At 43.6% G+C, this 22,745-nt stretch overlaps 1 protein-coding gene and 1 long non-coding RNA gene across 7 annotated transcripts in view; one reads left to right on the top strand and one right to left on the bottom strand.

Moving 5' to 3' along the window:
* The window catches only part of TNC (tenascin C), a 91,388-nt gene extending 83,555 nt beyond the window's left edge, over positions 1-7,833 (bottom strand). For 2 of the 5 annotated variants that reach the window (XM_082470392.1, XM_082470395.1), the window contains exon 1: positions 7,650-7,833. The gene's annotated coding sequence lies outside the window, so the exon portion shown is untranslated. Of the gene's footprint in view, positions 1-3,995; positions 4,103-7,649 lie in introns of those variants that run through there. The other 3 variants (XM_082470394.1, XM_082470396.1, XM_082470393.1) reach the window with 3 other exon arrangements.
* A 318-nt stretch (positions 7,834-8,151) lies between these two features.
* LOC309664724 lies at positions 8,152-22,489 on the top strand. 2 transcript variants are annotated; one of them, XR_014266002.1, is made up of 3 exons: positions 8,152-11,027; positions 11,127-11,182; positions 11,626-22,489. It is a non-coding gene; the product is annotated as an uncharacterized lncRNA (long non-coding RNA). The 2 variants fall into 2 exon arrangements; XR_014266003.1 differs by having other exon boundaries at positions 11,127-22,489.
* Positions 22,490-22,745: the final 256 nt, after the last annotated feature.

The following is a 22,745-nucleotide window of genomic DNA, read 5'->3' as shown; positions in this document are numbered from 1 at the left end:
GTGGTTGCCGTAAGTACCAACTGCTTATCAATACGAGTGCAGTTGGGTTGGATGAACTGATTGATAAGAAGTTGTCAGAATCGGTGACAGTGGAGTGCTGGAGGCAATAGCACGCAAATTCTAAGATTGGCGCCACCGATCCTACCTCCTGATAGTCACATCTTTGTGTAATTCCTTCTCCTTGAGTGTGGGATGGCTCAGAGGCTTGCTTCTTCCCAATAGAATATGGCTAAGGTAATGGGATGTCACGTCCACCATCAGGCTACTCAAGATTGTGATATCTGTCTTGTTTGCAAGCTCTCTCTCTCTCTCTCTCTCTCTGGCTTTGATGAAGCAAATGGCTATGTTAGAGAGGCCCATGTGGCAATAAACTGAGGGTGGCCTCAGGCCAACGGCCAGCAAGGAATTGAATCCAGCCAACAACCACACAAGTGAGCTTGGAAGCTAATCATTCCCCTGTTGAGCCTTCAGATGAGACCCCAATCCTGGCCAACTCTGTGATTGTAGCCTCATGAGAGAACATGAAGCAGGACATCCATCTAAGCTGTGCTTGGAATCCTGACCTACAGAAACTGTAGGGTAATCAATGTGTGTAGTTCTAAATGATCAAGTTTTGTGGGAATTTGTTGTGCAACGATAGATCACTAATACAGAGGACTCCTTGGCTCAGTTCATGTGTGCTAAAGCTGTTCAGAGAATAAAACTCTGCTAATTTTTCCTTTCTAAAGAATGTATTAACTCTGATAGTTTTTACATTGCCCCCATCTTCTAAGAGCACAAGAGAAGACCTAGGACTCAGTGCTGACCCTGTTGCCAAATGGCATGAGATCTTAGAAGGACTTTTCCCTTCTCTGTTTCACCATCTTTAAAATGAGAGAAGATAAACTAGGCCAGCAGTTTCCAAAACTTTTTTTTTTTTTTTTTTGGCCACAGAACTCTTTGATCAAATGACATTTCACGAGGAGGCTCAGTGCATAAAACAGATAAAAGAGAAGGGGCTTTAGTTGAAATGAGGTTGAGTGCTTGGCCTCCCCATTTCTCCACAGCAGCCCCCTAATACCTCGGAAGAACCTTTTAAATCTAGTCTCCAAGCTCCTGGCTTGGGGGTTACCAATGAGCCCTTTCAGTTTCAACATTCTATGGGTTGAAGGGAATTTATTTTAAACACCCTACCTATAAATTGGAGCATTCTTCTGTGACATCTCCACATAGAGCTACCTCTGTGTGACCATCCCAGGACCCAGGGCATAAGTGCCTCGGGGAGCAGGCCACTTCCTTGGGGGCAGCACTAAAGGTGTCTCTGCCCACCATGAGCCACGTCCCCAGCAGATGGGCTCCTTCTGTTGCATCAGAGCTCCTTAGGTATTTGCCTCTACTGGACTGTCTCTTCCCTAGGTGGAAAGTCATGGCTTCCTCGTCTGGTTGTACTCACGGGCTTTATTACTGTTGTTGTTGTTGCTTTGTATCTTGGTGCCTATCCTGGATGCAGTGTTCCTGAGGGTCTCTGGCTGGCAGGGAGTCCAGTGCTGCTCTAAGTTCTCTTGCGCTGGCTGTGGTGTGTCGCTTCTGCAGTGAGGTTACGTGTGTGCATATTCCATGAAGTGCCTAGCAGAGTTCCCCAGGGCACTGCTATTAGCCAGGCTTTCCCTGGGTGGCATCCGTAGGCATAGAGCTTTGAACCAAAATATACTGACTTGCACTCAATATTCAGTCTGCCATCTTTTTTTCTACCTACCAAATATTTTACCCGGAACACATCCCTGGGTGATTAAATTTAAGCTCTCCAAAGTATCCCCTTGCCTAATGTCTATCACTGGCAATTCTCGTATTTGTATTAAGCGTCACCCTCTCTACTGAACCACCCTTTAAAAATGTGACTCTTCCTTTAGCAAGTAGCCTGCTACCTCTAACCTCTTGTCTCATCTGGAAAATGGGAATAATACCTGAATACCCAATGACACAGCAGAAGAAGTGCAATTCTGGGAGTTAGGCAGTTTGGGGAGTGCCTGGAGAGGAATCCCAATGCCACCACTTTCTGCTTTGTGCAAGTGACAACCTTTTGTGGCCTCAGTTTACTTAACTGTGAAATAATATTTGGTTGCTGGGAAAATCTGAGAGTGATGCACAGAAACGTTATTTTATACATTTATAAATTCCTGAGAATCCTGCTTTATTAAAACTATCTGGCACGTGAAAATGCTTCATTCACCATAGGACACAGTTCAGAAGCCAAACGGTGTTGCGCTATTGTTCATTTCCGTGAGGACAGCAGAGTTTCTTCAACAATACCTTTCTGAGGGCCTGATACCTGCCAGCAGGTAGCTAACCTCTGGGGAGAATGAGCTCCAGCACACAGGGTTCCTGCCTCACTGATGATCTTGGCCTCAGTGGCGTGCAGTCAGGTGGGGCAGGGGAGGACATCAGTGCAGTTATGATGTGCAGAGGTGAGTGGGGGGAAGCACAGAGCCTCTGCAGGAACTGTCAGAGGGGCGTGTAAGCCCGTCTGCAGGGCAAGCACTTGCTTATGTGTGCGTCCATGCTTCACGTCTCGGGCTGGCAGGAGGGCTTCCCCCTCCTGCAGCTTCCAGCCCAGCAGGGGAAACATATCCCACTTGAAATCATACACTACTTATTTAATTACAGTTTCTGCAGGAAGTGGGCCCTGAAGGAGCAAGTTGGAGAGAGCAGCAGTGGCCACCTGCTGAAGATAACACTAGGGTCTGAAAGACACGCCTCTGACTCTTTCTGGGCTCTGCTCTGTCTAGCCCCGTCTGTTGTCAGAGATGAACAGAATTTCAGTGTGGAGCGTGACGGTTATAACCACTTGCTCAGGACTTGGAAGTGGGTTTGAGTTCTGGCTCCGGCAATCACCCTCTGAGCGGCCTCGGGGAAGCTACTTAAACTTTTCCAGCCCCAGGTCCCCTAGGTTTGAATTGGGGGGGCAGTTACCCTTGCTGGAAGCAATTGTTGCTGATTAAATGGCACAAAGCCCGTAGAGTACTCAGTAAATATTAGTTATTGCCATCATCCCCTCAGCCCCTCCCTGAAAAACGTTTTAGACACGTTCATGTAGAAGTCAGTAGCAGCCAACTCACCTCCTCCAGGGTAAGAGTTGGTCAGTGGTTAATTCTGAAACAAGCTGTCTACTTTCAGAGTTTATGAAATATCTCTAGCTGTTGAGATAGGGGAAGTTAAAGGACCAACCAAAGCTATTTGAGTTACCATGGCTGCATAATTAAGGGCCTGTGAATTTCAGGATATTTCAAAAAAAAAATCTGAGACAACTTGGCGTGAAATGATTTTTTTTCATTTTCACTCACAAATAGACTAAAAATACACATGGAAGGGATTTTCCATTCACAATCTGCTTTCAGTGTGGGCATTTGAATTTTTTTCCATGATGGAGGGTCAAAGGGAGTGATGAAGTGTTGAACTTAGGTTGTTGCTAAAATTAAGGAGAGGCGGGAAAAATGAGACAACAGAGGAGGAAACAGAACAAGGCTTCAGGGCGTAACTGAAAAAAATAATCTGGTCACCAGGGTTAGAATCAGGTAGGCGCATAGGCTTTTCTCCTCTGCAAAGAAGGTCATAGGGTGTGTAGAACCCCTTATGGTAGGTAAGGCCACTGCTCTTTGTCTCTGATGGAATTATTGCCTATCGTTTGCAGGAGTTTGGAGGGGTTTCCTTCTTGGAAAGGAGCCTTCATCTAATGCTTCCCACATGTTGAAGGTGTTCGTACTAGCCTGGGATTAAATTCAAGGGGATTCCCTGTGATGTTAAAGTGAGAAGTGATTGAACCATAACCCAGGGGGACTTGTAGCTCAGAGCTTACAACCATTTCCTGGCCATCCTGGGATTCACTGCCCCGAGGCTGGGCACCCTGATTTCAATTTATCTCCCAATCAGCTCTTTTAAAACCAGATGCTCCGTTCACCTGGCTCTCAGAGAGGATGCAGGCACAGGTACAGCCCTGCTTTCCCAGTCAGAGCTCTCACCTGTCGAGCTCGGCCAAGGGTGGGATGAAACTCAGCAGTGATGACCCGACCGCTGCCTCTAGTGTCATTCTTCTCTCTCTCTCGGGGCTTGAAATTTGAACGTTTCTGTTTCCAGGCAGAGAATTTTACCACCATGAGCTGACCTTTTCTGAGCACCATGAAAAGTGATATACACAGGGCTATTCTGCAAAATCAATAGACACCAACACCAGCTGAGGGCTTCTCTGCCATCTCGGCCAGCCACCGAAAGACATCATTCAAGGTCCCATAGAGGTCCGCCCAGCCTGACATCAGGAGACAATGCAGCATAAGGGAAAGAAGAGTAGGCTTTTGGTCCACAAGTTTGGGTTTAAAGCCAACTCTGCTTCCCTCTTATGGAAATCCTCAGACGCACCATTTCACCTCCTTGGGCCTTGATTTCTCTGGCCATAAAATGGGGCTAGTAATTTATAACTTGCGGTGTGAGAGTGAGAATTTGATGAGAAACCATAGGCAAACCATCCTATTGCATATGTGATACGTAGTTAACCTTCCACGTTAACTATTTTGAGTGTGTGTGCGTGTGTGTGTATTATCATCACAGAGGGGTTGTGTATTGAGTCAACTAAATGTTTGTTCCCTACTCTCTGCGTTTCAAACTGCCGTGACTTCAGCATGACTTATGTATAAAGCCAGCTGGATATTTTTTCCTACAAGAAAACATGGCTGTTTTTAGAAATCCAGGGGGTAGGAGAGAATAGGTGTTCATAGTCCCTTGTGAGCATTAGAAAGGGTAAGATTAAGGGGGATATGTTTTTCATTCTGTCAGCTTGAATTCCCTTTCCAAATTCCATTCTGGTTATATGATCAGGCTACCGCTGCATTTATGGGTGGCCACAGTCTGGCTGGAGGGGTGGATTTAGTCAGAAAGAACGTTTTCTTCCCTTCTAAAGGCAGTTCAAGAAGCAGCAGCATTCAGAAGGAACGTGGCGGAATGGGCCCTGATTTGGGGGTCATGGGGACCTGGGTCTGAAAACCGGCTCCATCCCTCTGAGTTCTGTTTCTCATTCTCTCTGCTTTTCAACCTTTGTCAAATAGGTACGGTCCCTTTCTCAGAGACATGTGGCTATTTAGTGAGATGAGTTATACAAAGATTTAGAGCGTGGGTTCTCCGTATGTTTTGTCTATTGCCATCATTACAATTAATTAAAAGAATCATCCTTTGCTAAGCATTTTAAACTCCCCACATATATGTCTGTCTACCATACTACTTGGGAAATTGCTCGGACTTCCACTGGACATGGAGGGGCACAAATCCTTGTCAAAGTGCAAAATTGCAGCCTGAACGCACACCGCCCGGCTTCATGATTTTTAACTGTGTTTCGTGTGTTCAGAATTCTGTGGAAATGTCCCAGAGGCTGGGAGCCATGGGGTGAGTTTTAGACCCTCCACCGCCTGCTTCAATCAAATTGGGCCCACATTTACCTGCCATATATTAGGGTCTTGCCAATTCATTTCGATTTCATTTAATGAATATTTCCACTGCTAAAAGTAACTTTGAAAGCCACTGTCTTAGAACATTAATCTTGGACAAGTCCTAGTAAATTGGTAAGCAGGAAAACCAAGGCAAATCTCCATTTATTGAGCTCCTACTATGTGCCAGGTTCTGTGCGAAGTTTGATATACATATTATCTCACTTGAGTGTCACAAGCACCCTATGAGCTATAGATGGTCATCCTCTTTATATGGATGACAAAGCTGCCGGCTGGAAAGTTGGTCACTTTGGGCAGGGGAGGCAGTTAGTGGGAGACGAGATAAGGAAGCTAGGTTTTGCAAAGCATAGAAAAAAATAATCTTTAACAACTGTAGAGTTTGGCAACCCCCCCCTCCCAATCCTTATCCAATTCACATTGTTTGAGCAAATCAGAGAATATTCATATTCACTTTCTTTCCCCAAATGCCATCACCTCCCTGCAACGCACAGGTTCAAAGCGCACTCACTTCCGTCACCTGCAAAGGGCTGGATGCACACAAGGCTAGCAAACATTCCACAGGTTTCAATAGCCCCGAACAAAGCTCTCCCCACTCCTGAGTTGGCCTTGCCACACTGCAGGACGAGGCAGGAAGCTGGCTGGGGTGGGCAGCAGGTTTTATTTCTAAAGCATATATGGGAAAACTCCATAAAAAAGGGGGAAAGGGTCCACAAAAACATGAAAAAGAGGCGTTCATTCTTCAAATGGGGCTCCCTGTCCCGCTCTCCCTCTGGACGGAACGCATTTCCAAAGAGTCCCCCGGCAGCATGGTACTTTATAGCTGACAGCTTCAGAATCTGCAAATGCCCAAACTCAAACATTTACATCCAACCCAGGCTTCTCCCTTTTCTCCCAACCCGTGCTAACATAACCTCCAGCTTGTAAAATATAGCCAACAATCTGACCTGCCAGGTAGTGAGATGCCCTTAGACCTGGTGAGATAAAAAGACAGGGAGCAGGGGTAAGGGGGGTGAGGAACACACAAGAAACAATCCAAGATTGGCTAAGTGCCTCTTTTAACTTCCAAAGTGGTAGCAGTTTGGGGCAATGACAGCGACTACCCAAACTTCCAGTTCTTGAGCCCTCGCTCTTCCAATCTCTTTATATTTCATTTTCTCATAATGACAACAGAAGTTATTGTCCCCATTTTAGAGAAGTGAAAACTGAGGCTCGAAGAGGCCACATATTTTCATCAGGGTCACGTGTGTGGTGGTGGTGGTGGTGGTGGGGACACTAAAAGGATCCCTGGCTTCAAAACCCAAGTTCCTAATCCCCTTACAGCACTGCTGGGAACAAGAAACCCCTGCGTTCCTTCCACAGTCGGCCAGGGGAGGTGTGCTTCCCATCCCTAGGGGCAGTTGTTTCTCAGGGCTTTCTGCGATGAGAGATGAGGACGGAGAGGTGATTCTAGAAATATAGGGGATACTGCTGGCTCTAAGCACCCCAGACATGCCCAGGTACCCAGCCCAGGGATCAATGAATCAGGAGGTATCCATGGGGAGTCCCCCAGCCCTTCAGAACAGAAGCCAGTGTCCGCCACTCCCGTCTCCTAGTCTGCACTTGTCCACCTGGCCCTAGGAGTTACCTTCTCTGTTCTGTCCCCCAGCCCTCATCCCTTTCCATGTCTGACTACAAGGTGGATATTGTGGAACACGGGGATGGATACACAACTCTTTGTAAACTGTAAGGTAAGGGCTGTTGAGATGTAAAATTCTATTGTTCTTCTACCATCGTCTATCAATCTCCCCAAACCCACCCCAAAGTAAGGCCATGAGCAAACTCCACTTTCAAACTCTACTTCCTTAACCCTCAAACAAAAATATTCACAGGTGAAGCAGCCCGGTAGGGAGTTAAGAATAAATTCTTACGTTCCCTCAGAAGGAGGACAGAGATAAAAACTTCCTAAAAAGTTCCTTGCACGTGGAACTGTTCGTAGAACTAAAACAAGCAGACAGAAATCTACCAGACTGGAAGGGGGCAAGTAGAAAACAAGTCAAGGTGCATCCGATCACAGCAAATACCCCATTTTGCCAGCAGCCAAGATAAAGCAAAAGTTTTATAATTAGGACACCACAACCTATTTGCTCCCGGAAATGCAAACAGTGTTATCACATCTTTGGAAATGGGGTGAAACAGACTTACCTTTTTGGAGTTAGGAAAGACCTAGATCCTTGAGTGAACCAGCTCCATGGAATAAGTACCTGGACGTGAGCAGCCGGGCTCCCGGTGCGCTGCCGCAGTGTCACCCCGAGCCTGCTGTCTTTGTGTGGCGGACAGGCGGGGGGGTGTGTCTGCGCGAGCGGGAGAGCTTTTGACAGTAGGCAGGCTGTGGCCAGTGCAGCCAGCTTTGGCTGGCTTATATAGCGAGCTCCTTCCTCTGTAATGGGATGCCTCGCCTCCAGACATCCTTTCCCACTTTTTCAGTTGGTGAATTAAAGGAACAGCCCTCCCAGCGGAACGGGGTTAGCTCATGAAAGACGCACTCACTCCCTGCTCTCTGCCAGGAAGAGAACCTATTTGCATACAATTTATTGCAAAAGTAGGAATTCCCTCTCCCCTCGCCTCCTGCCCCTGACTGGGAGCAGCTGTTAGTAAAGAGTGGTTTTTGCTTTGCTCCGCAGACGGTTTTTCTAACTGTGAGACAGAAGCCCCGGGAGCGAGAGGGAGAAGACTCAGCAGCTCTGGCTCTCTCACCAGGCAGGCTGGAAACATGGAAAGGAGACCGGGGGCTAGCCCGCCCGGGCGCTGGGTAGCAGCTGCTCAGTGGCACCTCGGAGAGAGCAGAGGGGCTGAGCCGAATTCCTGGAAAGAGGAGATAAAGCCTTTCGAAAGCCTGGGAGTGTTTGGGGTTTCTCAGGGCCGGCAGAGAGATACGGGATTAGTTCTCAGCAGGTGGGGAAAGCACTGGGAACACAGATCAGTCTGGAGTCCCTTTTGGGGAGACAGCCACAGTCCCGTCCAGCTGCCTGGAGGCGGTGTTGTCCCAGCCCCGGTGCACTACAGGGGAGCAGCTTTTTGACACTGAACATGCCCTGTGCCTGGTCCTGTCTTCTAAGCTGCGTCTCCTAAAGAAAGGTCTCCGAGGTTTCTTCTCAATGCTGAAAGGTGCCCACCATAAGAAAAAAAAGTAACAAGTTAATCTTTGAAACATAAGCTGCGCCTTTGCTCTCCAGCCTGCTGTGGATTCTTTCCAAGCTCTGAGTCATCGGTGAGTTTGGTGGTTAGCATGCATTGGGTATCCTCAGGGCACACACAGGCATGGGAGGGAGGGGGAAAGAGGCCAGATCAGGGCACCCACGCTTGAGCTTGTCACAGCACTTAGTACTTTTTGGGATCCTGGAGGGAAATGAGGCATCATGTAACCTGTAGCTACCGCTAGACCCTCCTTTATTAATTCTATATTAGGTGCCGCCCAAGGTACTTTATAGACGTGATTTCATTACATCCTCAGAACCAGAAAGTGAGATAGACACATGTGCTGTCCCCTTTTTACAGACGAAGAAACTGAAGTTCGGAGAAGTAATGAACCTCTCTGAGGGAATACACCTGGGGAGCATTTAAATGACAACACTGGGCTTCACAGTTCTTTCTATTACACGTTACTGCCCAGGAACATTGTAAGATGATATTTAAACAATGTTTTATGCCCTATTAGATTGTAACACTGCTTGTATAAAAATCACTGCCATATTTGTATATGGAAGATATGTTTCTTTGTTCCATAGAGCTAATTCAGAGATCCTTGATTTTTAAAAAAATCAAGTATGAATAACAGAGGTTTCAACTATCTGCCTATTTTCAGTACTGAATGGTATCACCCCCATACTTATTATTATTGCTGTGGGCCTCAGTTTCCCAATCTGAAAAAAGTGGGACAAGATTAGGTCATCCCTATGGTCTCTCTGGCCCCAGTATCCTAGGATTCTCTGCTTAAGTGACCCTCCCAGACAACAAGAAAGCCCATAAATAGTCATGTCACAAGACAACTCATTTGAACTTACGAATTATTTTGGCTGATTCAAATGTTGGTTGTTTTGGAAGTTTTTAACTCTGTGTTTTAGCTAAAGCGTATTGTAGTAGCATGAGGCCGTGTCTTTTTACCAGTAGTGAGTGCTTCCATTTCTCTTGGCTTCTCAGAGTCTACTGAGTTTATCTCCTGGGTTAGGGAATAGAAATATTAGAATAGTATATTATACATGTCATATGGCATATAGACTACATTTACATATAATGCATAATCAATACATATTTGCAGTCGTATGTATATTTAAATGGAATAAGAGCACGTGCTAGAAAGCTGGGTGATAACATATGGCTTCTTCTGGGAACCTCCCAAACCCAGCCCCCCATCCTTGTAGTATTCCTACTACAAGTGGCTTAGCCAGTCACAGGGAAAACAAAGCCAAATACGACCAGGCTGGCCCTCAAGGCAGGAAACAGGCCAGTGGAACAAACAAACAAGAATATTATTAAGCATTAAGTTAACTATCATAGAAGTATATTCCAGAGATGATTAGCTTTATTTGTATATTTTTAGCAGAGGCTACTTGTAAAAGGAGTTTTCTCCAAAACCTACGTGGCATCTTAAGCCATACCTTGGCTTTTAAGTAAGAGGAGCCCAGATAAGGCACTTGTTTTCATCTATCTCTGGACTTTTTTCAGCCTCCCTTCCAGGCAAATGGGTCTGCATACACCTTGTGCTCTCCAATACCTGAACCTTTGCTAACGCCGTACTCTACCTGGAATCCTCACGTCCACCTTCTCACGTCCACTTGGCATCCAATTCTGATCTAACTTCACCATGTTGCTTCCTAGATGTCTTCCACAAGAAATGCTTCCATGCATGTTGTAACTCTGTTAGGACATTCATTGCCTCTACATGGTATAATTATACGTATGTCTTGTTTTTCTTCCTACATGCTAGGCCTCCAGAGGGCAGTGATCACACCTGCTTTTCCTTGCCTAGCACAGAGCCTTGCGTATCGTAGGAGCTCAGTAAATGTTTACTGAATGAAAGAAGTAATGGAGGAACAAGTGAATGTTTGACATGCTGTGCTTTATAATTAAATTCTTCTTTTTTCACCCTTAGAACATAAGAGGGAAACTAGATTCCCCAACACATCCATTTCACAGGTGAGGAGAGGGGGCCCAGAGAAGAGAAATGACTTACCCAAGGCCACCTCGGCTGCTTTCCATGAAGATGGTCGTCAAGGTCAGAACTGAGCAACCAAACCACATTAGACATTACAGCGGAGGATGCTTATGGAATCAATACCCGTTCATCCTCCTGTCTGGCAGAGGCTGCACCTCTTGGCATCCGGTGTCTTATGGTGGCCCTCTGCTCAGTACGGTAAACACTTTTTCCCAAAGCTGTGTATTCCCCCTGTAACCTGCGTTAAGTCCTGAGATCCTTTGACTCACTTGCATTCATCACGGCAGCCTGCGCGCACACCAGCAAACATGACCAAAACCAGCCCCTCGGCCCTTCCACAGCTCCAGACCTTCCAACTTAGCAGGAAGGTGAGAGGGCAGAGTGAACGCTTGTGAACTCCACCTCTGCACGGAGTTCTCGGCCAAAGCCTGATTTTGTCGTTGCTCGTTTGCTATCCTCATTCACAGGTTGCCAGAGGACGACGTGGTTTGGAGGCCCGAGGGGGTGTGGAGGTTCACCTCAGGTGAGGTCACTCTCATTACCTTGAAGGTTTGTTAGATGCGATACTTTTTTTTCTTTCCCGAGATAGATCAGCCAGGGAGTAGAATATCGGCCAGGACTGGGCACTCTGTGAGGAAGCTGAGCGTCCATTTCTTTGAGAAGTCTAGCATTTACTTCCCACGGGACCCCTTGATTTCCAGCCCGCCCCCCCCTTGCTTACCCACTGCTCCCAACCTCTTCCTCCTCTTCTTGGGATTCATCCAGTGTGCTAACTCCCGTCCAAAAGTCCCATGTGACTCTATATTTGCCAGAAATCTCTCCCAAAGCAATGAAGGAGCTCGGGTCCAACACAGTGGGCTAGTCATTCAATTAGATGCATTTGTTTAGGGTCAAGTTTCCCCGACTTGCTGTCTGCAAGGCTTTGTTCAGTGCTCTTCTTCTCCATCTCTTCTCACTTCTCCTTAGACAACAAAGGACGAAAAAGCTCAAAGACGTCATTGGTCATTGAATGAGTGGCAAGACAGAGGAGAGCTTCCCTGCCGGCTGGAATAGGATGAATCAACCAATAAGTAGGCTCTCTGGTCAGCGTGGAAAAGTGGAAAGAACTTTGGTTTACAGTAGGTTTGAGTCCTGAGGATGCATAACTGACTGTGTGACTTTGGGCAAATCTCTTCTCTTCTCTGGCTCTTGGTGTACTGGTTACAAAATGGGCGATTCCTAAGGATCTTAGCAACTTAAAAATGCTAAGTAAAAAAATCAAAAGAATAATTTAGAGGCCTCCAAGCCTTTGTACATTCCCAGGCCCTAGAATAACCCTCCCTGGACTTTATCCTCATGGCAAGTTCCTATATTATTTTCAAGATTTACTTCTAAGACAGTTTCCATAACCTTACATTCAGAGAGAAGGGCACCTCATCCATGCTCACCCAGACTTCCATTTTTTATTTTTAGCACACTGTATAATTGCCTTTTTAGCTCATTAGGCCGTGAACACTTTGAGGGTAGGCACTGTCACTTTTCACGTGCTTACTAACAGACCTGTTTAGAACCAGTGTCTGTTTATTGTTGGAGCCTATGCCATGCCACTAGTTAATTATTTTTAATATCGTTCCTGCATATCATGGTTTTTAGAATGGCATGTGATCTGTGGCAGAATTTAGGTAAACCATAAAACTTCCTTGAAATGATTTATTAGATGATTAGAGTGTTTACTGTTATCACTGATTTACTCACCCAATTCCCCAAAGGGACTGTGAGAGCCCCCTGGGGCCAAGAACTGTGCCTTCCTTCTCGAAGCACCGGGAAGCCAATTAATGTTCCCATGAAATGAGTGATTGATTGGCCGAATGATGGAGAAGATGGAAAAGGCGTAAGATTGGCACAAGCAGTTTTGGGTTCCAATCATCTTGACCATTTACAAGGTGAATTATCTTGAGAAAATCATATCTCTTCTCTGAAACTCAGATTCCTCATTAGTGAGACAGATAAAACATCCCTGCCTCGAGTACCTCCCAGAGTTGGTGTGAAGACCAAGTAAGAGAGTGGAAGAGAAAGTGCTCAGTAAACTGTGATGCCTTATGCAGATTTTTTTGATGATGAATGATCCCCTCTGCCCCAAATTGCAGTCGAAAGCTCACACTTGGCACGGCTGTGTTGTGCATGAATCCCAGCTTCCACCTAAAGTATTTCTGGGCTCTGCAGGGGTTAGCAGGGGAGAGAAGGGAGTTGAAACCACCATGTGCTGTCTTGTTTGCTAATACTTTCTAAGGATGACCTCTTAGCTGGAGCCAAAGGGGAAGAGGGAAGGATTCAAACGATGAGCATCGACCAGTGCTGAGTTGGAAGGTCTGGGGTTGTAGAAGAGCTGAGGGGATGGTTTTGGTCATGTTTACTGGTGTGCGCGCAGGCTGCCGTGATGAATGCAAGTTAGTCAGAGGATCTCAGGACTTAACGCAGGTCGCAGAGGGAATACACAGCTTTGAAGCCAAGGCAGATTGAATGTTTTTTGACTGATTTGTCACAACTGAGTTAGATACTTGTGAGGATGTTTAATTTTTCCCTTTTCTTTATTTCTCTTCTTGGTTTTTCTTAGATTTCTTTTGTGGACAAAGATGGATAAGAGTGGCTCACATTGACTGAGTTGTTCCTGTTAGGCACTTTTTAAGTAGTTTGCATATATGAAGTTCAGCGATCTGTACAGTGAGCCCATTGGGTTGATACTATCATTATTCCCATTTTGCAGATGGGAGCGGTGAGGAACAGAGAGCTTAAGTAAATTGTCCGAGTCACGTGAGTAATAAATGACAGCAAGAAGATCCAAACCCGGGCTGTGGGCTCTATCCCCAACCTCCTGTGATTGGGTGTGATTCCTCATGTACTTAATTTAACAGGTACCCAAAGGCAAAAATGACATTCTTGGACTCGGATGGACCACCCTGAGTGATTATGGAGTTTGTGCATAACAGTCTAATGAGGCAAGAGGGGCTTTGCTTGTGTTTCTTCGGGTACTGTGGCAGCAAGAGGCCATGAGAAGTCCATGTCTGTCAGTGCTAATGCTGGAGTTGTGAAAGTACTGGCGTGGATTTGGTTCCCGTCCTAATTCAACCACTAACTAGTTAGGAAAAGAAGTGGGGCCTTGGACAAATTATTTTACTTCTTTGTTATCGGTCCCTCATTTGTAAAATGGGGACATTAATAACTGGTACTTCTTAGAGTTATTCTCAAGATTAAAGGAAATACACTTAATCAAATGTTTATGCTTGCTACACTCTAAAATAATCTCAAAATGATGCCTATTGGCTATTCTAGGTAAGTCGCTTTTCTATTCTGGGCCTTTATTTTCTCATTTTTAAATGATGGAAAAGATAACCTCAAGCTATGTTCCAGAAATGAGCTCACTAAAATAAAAAGGGTTAAAGGAAAAAAAATGTGTAAGCATGTAAAAAAATACATAGCACCTTTTGTTACAGGCCTTGGGATTCCCAGGTTGACCAAACTGAGTGTACTGGTTACTCTGTTTACTTAAACATCCTTCATAGGTCCCCCTCCATCCTGCTGTGCACATGCAATCAACAGCAGGCTTTAAGGGTCCTGTTCTCCTGTCGTTTTCCAAGTCTTTATACATTCTGTGTCTTCAGGTGGTGATGGAAAATCCTCCCCTAGTCAGAGTTGGCCGGATGGTATCGCTTGCCTCAGAGCTAGAAGCTCCCCCAGCAGGGCCTAGAGGTTGATGTACAGCTATCACAGAGGTATGGGAATCACTTTCCTGCCTGGGGAGTTCCCCTGGGCTGGTCTTGGTCCTGACGGAGCAGTCTCACCTGTACTCCTTCCCTACCCCACAGCCTTCCAATGGCATGATTGATGGCAAATATACTCACTTATATTTCTAGTAACAGTTACAAAGTAGTGACATTATTTCAATCCTCACACCTAAGCTTCCCCCATACTACAGGTGAGAAGAGGTCAAGGGACTTGCTTAAAGTCACAGAGCCAATGCATGGTTTGGCAGAAGTCTCCATGTGCAAAATACTGGGCTCTTTGATTTCCACCGTGGAAACCATTTATAAAGGGTCTTGTGTTACCAGTCTTGTAGGGGAGCAAAGTTTGCCATCCCCAAACTTTGTCATAGAGATTATTTTGAGCTGAAAACAATCGAGGCCCAAAAGACTCAAGAATTCTTTCATTTTACCTACGCCTTAGCTGCCTAAAGAATTTAGGTAAAAGGCCTGTCCTAGAATAGAGAGCTATCAGGAGAGGTATCTGCAAAGAATACAGGTTGGGCATGGTGGTGAAGGAAACTTGAGCAGGGCCTAGAGATCAGAGTCTACTCTCTGTCCCATTGTCTCTGCTGAGGCCCAGCAAACATTTGTTTACCAAACATTTGCTTTTCCATTTCCATATGAATTTCCTTTCTCCCCTTTCAAGTCCCAGCTACTCCAACATGCTCTTTTGTCTTTAGAGGAAGATGGTATTTAAGGTGAGGGTGTCAGCCATTTGGAGAGTTACTCAGTTTCTCTGGGTCTCTGCGATGTATACACGTTATTAAACTTTTGTTTGATTTTCTCTTGTTAATCTGCCTCATGTCAATTTAATTCTTAGATCAGCCAGAAGGACCTAGAAGGGGAGAGAAAAATTCTTCCTCCCTGACTGTATTTTGGGTACAATGGTATAAAATAAGAAGCCCGTGACTGGAAAATAGACAGACTTAGGTTTAATCCCCACTCTGCCATTTACTAGTGTGTGAAATGTTTCAAATTCCTTCACTTCTATGAGCCCCATCTGTGTCTTTGTCTGTAAAATGGGAGTGAGGGTACTCCCTTCATAGAGCTGACAGGACTGTAGTAGGTTGAATAATGGCTCCCCCGAGATAGCCATACCCTAATTTCCCAGAACCAGTGAATGTTACCTTATACGGCAAAAGGGACTTTTCAGATGTCATTTAAGGATTATGACACGAGGAGATTATCCTGGATGCAATCACAAGCGACCTTATAAGAGTAGGCAGAGGGAGATTTGCTTACAGGAGAGGAAAAGGCAGTGTGACCAGGGAACAGAAATTGAAGTGATGTGGCCACAAGCCAAGGAATGCTGGCCATTACCAGACGTTAAAAGAGGCAAGGAACAGATTCTTCCCTGGAGTCTCCAGAAAGACCCAGCCCTATGGACAACTTGATTTTAGCTGAGTAAAAGTCATTTCAGACTCTTCCTTCCAGAACTGTAAGAGGAAAAACTTTGGTTCTTTTAAGCCACTAAGTTTGTGGTGATTTGTTAAAGCAGCCGTAGGAAACTGATAACAAGGGCTAAATGGGCCTGCCTTGTGCATAACAGGGGCTTAAAAATAGTAACTCCATCTCACTAGATTGTAGAATACTTTCTTTTTTTCTAATTTAATTTTTCTTTTATATTGGCATATAGCTGATTAACAATGTTGTGATAGTTTCAGGTCTACGGCAAAGTGATTCTTTCATACATATACATTTCTTTTTCAAATTCTTTTCCCATTTAGGTTGTTACATAATATTGAGCAGAGTTCCCTGTACTATACAGTAGGTCCCTGTTGGTTATCCATTTCAAACATAGCAGTGTGTACATGTCAATCCCAAACTCTCTAACTATCCCTTCCTCCCACCCTTCCCCCCACCCCCCGTAATCATAAGTTTGTCCTCTAAGTCTGTGAGTCTGTTTCTGTTTTGTAAGTAAGTTCATTTTTGTATCATTTCTTTTTAGCTTCTGCTTATAAGCGATATCATACAATATTTCTCTTTCTCTGTTTGACTGACTTCACTCAGTATGACAATCTCTAGGTCCATCCATGTTGCTGCAAATGGCATTATTTCATTCTTTTTAATGGCTGAGTAATATTCCATTGTATATATGTGCCACATCTTCTTTATCCATTCCTCTGTCAAAGGACATTTAGGTTGCTTCCATGTCTTGGCTATTGTAAACAGTGCTGCAATGAACGTTGGGGTGCATGTGTCCTTTCAGACCATGTTTTTCTCTGGATATATGCCCAGGAGTGGGATTGCAGGATCATATGGTAGCTCTATTTTTAGTTTTTTAAGGAAACTCCATACTGTTCTCCATAGGGGCTATACCAATTTACATTCCCACAAATAGTGTGGGAGGGTTCCCTTCTCTCCACACCCTCTCCAGCATTTATTGTTTGTGGATTTTTTGATGATAGCCATTTTGACTGGTGTGAGGTGATAGCTCATTGTAGTTTTGATTTGCATTTCTCTAATAATTAGCAATGTTGAACATTTTTTCATGTGCCTCTTGGCCATCTATATGTCTTCTTTGGTGGAATGCCTATTTAGGTCTTCTGCCCATTTTTTGATTGGGTTGTTTGTTTTAATGATATTAAGCTGCATGAGCCGTTTGTAAATTTTGGAGACTAATCCCTTGTCGGTCACATCATTTGTAAATATTTTCTCCCAATCGGTGGGTTGTCTTTTCATTTTGTTTATGGCTTCCTTTGCTGTGCAAAAGCTTTTGAGTTTAATTAGGTCCCATTTGTTTATTTTTGTTTTTATTTCCATTACTCTGGGAGATGGATTGAAAAAAATATTGCTGTGATTTATGTCAGAGAGTTTTCGGCCTATGTTTTCCTCTAAGAGTTTTATAGTGTCCGGTCTCACATTTAGGTCTTTAATCCATTTTGAGCTTATTTTTGTGTATGGTGTTAAAGAGTGTTCTAATTTCATTTTTTAACATGTAACTGTCCAGTTTTCCCAGCACCATTTGTTGAAGAGACTGTCTTTCCACCATTGTATAGTCTGGCCTCCTTTGTTGTAGATTAATTGACCATAGGGGTGTGGGTTTATTTCTGGGCTTTCTATCCTGTTCCATTGATCTATATGTCTGTTTTTGTGCCAGTACCATACTGTTTTGATTACTGTAGCTTTGTAGTATAGTCTGAAGTCAAGGCGCTTGATTCCTCCAGCTCCGTTTTTCTTTCTCAAGATTGCTTTGGCTATTCAGGGTCTTTTGTGTCTCCATACAAATTTTAAGGTTTTTTGTTCTAGTTCTACGGAAAGTGCCATTGGTAATTTGATAGGGATTGCATTGAATCTGTAGATTACCTTGGGTAGTATAGTCATTTTGACAGTATTGATTCTTCCAATCCAAGAACATGGTATATCTTTCCATCTGTTTATGTCACCTTCGATTTCTTTCATCAGCATCTTATATTTTTTGGAGTACAGGTCTTTCGTCTCCTTAGGTAGGTTTACTCCTAGGTATTTTATTCTTTCTGATGTGATGGTAAATGGAGTTGTTTCTTGAATTTCTCTTTCTGATGTTTCGTTGTTACTGTATGGAAATGCAACAGATTTCTCTGTATTAATTTTGTAACCTGCAACTTTACCAAATTCACTGATGACCTCTAGAAGTTTTCTGGTAGCATCTTTAGGATTGTCTATGTATAGTATCATGTCATCTACAAACAGCTTAACAGCGGCAGTTTAACTTCTTTTCCAATTTGGTTCCTTTTATTTCTTTTTCTTCTCTGATTGCCATAGCTAGGACTTCCAAAACTGTGAATAAAAGTGGCAAGAGTGAACATCCTTGTCTTGTTCCTGATCTAAGAGGAAATGCTTTCAGTTTTTCACCATTGAGAATGATGTTTGCTGTGTGTTTGTCTTTTATGGGCTTAATTATGTTGAGGTGGTTTCCCTCTATGCCCACTTTCTGGAGAGTTTTTACCATAAGTGAGTGTTGAATTTTGTCAAAAACTTTTTCTGCATCTATTGAGATGATCATATGGTTTTTATTGTTCAATTTGTTGATGTGGTGTGTCATACTGATTGACTTGTGGATACTGAAAAATCCTTGCATCCCTGGGATAAATCCCACTTGATCATGGTGTATGATCCTTTTAACGTATTGTTGGATTCAGTTTGCTAATATTTTGTTGAGGATTTTGAGTCTATGTTCATCAGTGATATTGGCCTGTAATTTCTTGTTAGTACAAGAAAAAAAAACTGTAAAAAAACACAAACACGTGGAGGCTAAACAATATGTTACTAAACCACCAATAGATCACTGAAAAAATCAAAGAGGAAATAAAACAAAATACCTAGAGACAAATGAAAATGAAAACACAATGATCCAAAACCTATGGGACACAGCAAAAGCAGTTTTAAGTTTTATAGCAATATGATCTTACCTCAGGAAACAAGAAAAATCTCAAATAAATAACCTAACCTTACACCTAAAGCAACTAGAGAAAGAAGAACAAACAAAATGTAAATCTAGTAGAAGGAAAGAATTCATAAACATCAGAGCAGAAATAAATGAAATAGACACAAAGAAAACAATAGAAAAGATCAATGAAACTAAAATCTGGTTCTTCGAAATGATAAGCAAAATCGATGAACCTTTAGCCAGATTCACCAAGAAAAAAAGGGAGCAGGCTCAAATCAATAAAATGAGAAATGAAAAAGAAGTTATAACTGACATCACAGAAATACAAAAGATCATAAGAGACTATTACAAGCAACTATATGCCAATAAAATGGACAACCTAGAAGAAATGGACAAATTCTTAGAAAGGTACAATCTTTCAAGTCTGAACCAGGAAGAAATAGAAAATATGAACAGACCAATCACAAGTAATGAAATTGAAACTGTGATTTAAAAACTTTCAACAGACAAAAGTCCTGGACCAGATGGCTTCACAGGCGAATTCTATCAAACATTTAGAGAGGAGTTAATACCTATCCTTCTCAAACTGTTCCAAAAAATTGCAGAGGAAGGAACATCCCCAGACTCATTCTATGAGGCCACCATCACTCTGATACCTAAACCAGACAAAGATACCTCAAATACCTTCTTGTTCCATCTCCTTTAATATGACTTTTTAGGTGTTGACTGGAAGACAGGCAGGGAAAGGGAAGTCAGAGGGAGCTGCAACCTCCACCATTAGCCTGACAGTTTCGAAGTGGCCTCTTGATGTGGGAACTCTGTAGTGTTGAGTGATTTAGCCCAGGGAGAGGAGTGAAACTGGACTTAAAACACTGCATCCTTATCATTCCAGAGTCAGCCTGACCCTAATAAGTGTCAAGCTTATCTGAGTAGCTGCTCATCTATAACTCTGAGGGTTCGTCCACAGCACACTTTGTCAAGTTGAAAAGAGCTAAGAGGTCATCGTGCTCAAATGTGCGATAAGAAAAGGAGGCCCGGAGCATTGCCTGCTTTGCCCACACACTATGAATCATAGTTAGCTGAGGCTAAAATCCAGATCTTCTCATCCTGTAATGTTTCACATGGAGGAAGCAACTTGTCGAGATTTCTGTAAGACGCACAAACACCAGAGGAGTTTATAGGTTAAAAAAATCCTTCACATAGATCGAGATTTTTCTACTTAGAAAAGACAAAAAAGGTGACTGAGAGGGACAAGCAGACACATGCCAGGCTCCCCACTCCGTCTGTGCTTCTGTGCACGATCTACAAACCCTGTCTCTCTCTTCTGCTTCCCTCTGGTTTCCATTTGGCTCAGTGATCTCATCCGAGGGAGTTATGGTGTGTGGGGACCAAAAGATCCCCTTAGTGATATGTCAAGCAAGTCTTTCAGACATTGTCTCAGACAGCGGCCTCTGTAGGGGAAGTTCAAAGGCTTTCTAAATGCTTTGGAACACCTGCCCAGGCCAGGCTTGGATTCGGCTTGCAGATGAATGGGATATGGGGAGAGTACTCTTCTGAGAGTATAGATACATGACTCATTCCTTAAGGCAGATGATAGACGATTTCCTCCATGGAAATACTTTATAAGGAAATTACAGTGAAGACTTGATAATCCCCATAGACAGGAGGGGGCGGGGGCCAGGATGAATCAGTGAGACAGCTGCATTGTAGGAGACCAGCTGAGGGGTGCTAACTTTGAAGTATATTCTGCCAGTAGTTCTTCTAAGCTAGTATAGTATTGCCAACGTGGGATCTTCTGGGAGAAGATCCCAGAAGATTAAATTTCTGTTTAATGAGCAGAAATTAGTAGCATATGGTTGTTTTCCAAAGAAGTAGAAGTGCTTTGGCTCTTTAGCAAGTTGCAATCTTGTTTGCACACTTAGTCAATAGGTGATTTATATAAAATTGCTGGTATTTGACTACATTTGATCTACAAAAATGGCACTTACATATTGGTTCAACTAATGAGCTTAGGCCTTACTAAGATCCCAGCACCATGGTGGGGTATGGAAAGAGCAAAGCCACCCACTTCTAGGGGTGCAGGCTTGCACAATGAGGATACCTGCCGTGGCCAGAGAGGAACGAGGCATGTAACTGGTTCCCAGATGTTCTGGGCCCACGTAAGACCCCTGGACTCTTGAATAAGCCAGTTTGTAAGAGAAACAATTTCCAACACCGCTGAGATTAAATTTTACCAGTTATTTGGGTTTTATTTTATTTTATTTTACCAGTTACTTTGGTGGGGACTTAGCGCAGCATGGCATGGTTGAGAGAAATGAAGAGAAAGAAATGAAATGTTTCTTATCCTCCAGTATTGTAGAGTATTGTACCTGCTACTGCGTTATATACATAAGGCTATCAGCTTATGTCCCCAGACACAAAAAATGCTATTTTCTTCTTTCTTCCCCCGGAGAACAATCACAGATGAAGTAATAGCTATTCCTGTTTTCAGGAAAGTTGCATGGTGATTAGAGAGATGAGATCTACAGGTATGCCAGCCTTTCCAATGCCTAAGCATTCTGCTTTGGAGGAGCCTTCCCTTTGGCTAGGAAGTATTTGTGGCTTAATTAACTATTTCCTTTGAGCATCAGATGTTCCCTTCTCCAAAGGTGCTGAGACTGGAGGATGAAGAGTTTATCTCCAAGATTTCTGAGCTCCTTTTTTGCTGTCTAACCCGAACAATCCAATAGGAACATCTGGTTTCCTTTGGGGAAATGAGAAGAATGCCCAATGTCAAAATCATTCTCTCCATCTTGAATGACCCAACAGGATTTAACCAGAGCCTTGAACAGTGGCTGGCACTCTATAGATATTTGTTTTATGAATGCTTGAATTTAATCATCTTTGAAGTGCAGAGTTAGATATGGAAAATCTGGCTCACAATTTTTCTTTGTAAAAGAGGCCAATTTAATTTAATACAGAGTTATTGATTGTCTATGCTTGTCCGAAACAATAGAAATAACACCCCAATCTTTTGTTCCTGATTGTTGGATGTTGTGTGAGCAGAGCTGGCAGCAGTTAGAGTTGCTGAGGCTTAGAATTGATGAGTTGGAAGAAAATAGAGTGGTAACTTTGTCTGAGTTCTAATTTGGTCGATGGATGCCCTCTAAGGTATCAATGCCTTTACTTTGCAAATTTTATTGATTAGACTTGGAACCATGGCACAGGGATTAAAAGGTGATCCATTCAGCTCTGAAGGAGTTTATAGACTCATGGGGAAGACAGGCACAGAAACGGGTAATTGCAAAACAGTGTGATGTGTGCTGTGGTGAAAGGCCCCATAAGAGACGATGATAGGGACACAGAGGAATAGAGAATCTAATTGTTCCATTGCTTGAATACTTCCAGTGTCACGAAACTCATTATCTTAGAAGAAAATTCAGGGAGAAAGAATGCATTAACATTTACTATTCACTCAACATTTTAAAAATGACTATCTACTATGTACCAAGTACTATGTCAGGTGCTGGAGAGGCAATGAATAAAAGAGAGACAGTCCCCGCTCTTATAGAACTTTCAAAATCCTGGGTGAGAGATCCATTAAACATGTAAATATACAAATAAGCATATAATTACAAAAGTGATGGGTGTGATGAAAGAAAAGCCACGTGGCTGTAGGACACTGTATGTTTGTTTTTTTTTTTTTTAATAAATTTATTTATTTATTTACTTATTTTTGGCTGCGTTGGGTCTTCGTTGCTGCGCGCGGGCTCTCTCTAGTTGCGGAGAGCGGGGGGTTACTCTTTGTTGCGGTTGTTACGGAGCTCGGGTTCTAGGTGTGCGGGCTCAGTAGTTGTGGCGCAGGGGCTTAGTTGCTCCGCGGCATGTGGGATCTTCCCGGACCAGGGCTCGAACCCATGTCCCCTGCCTTGGCAGGCGGATTCTTAACCACTGTGCCA

The sequence above is a fragment of the Balaenoptera physalus genome (assembly GCF_965194825.1).
Source record: "Balaenoptera physalus genome assembly, chromosome: 7".
In the NCBI taxonomy this organism is placed as follows: domain Eukaryota; kingdom Metazoa; phylum Chordata; class Mammalia; order Artiodactyla; family Balaenopteridae; genus Balaenoptera; species Balaenoptera physalus.
Note: the sequence above shows the minus strand (reverse complement) of the source record. Positions and strands in the feature narration are given on the sequence as shown.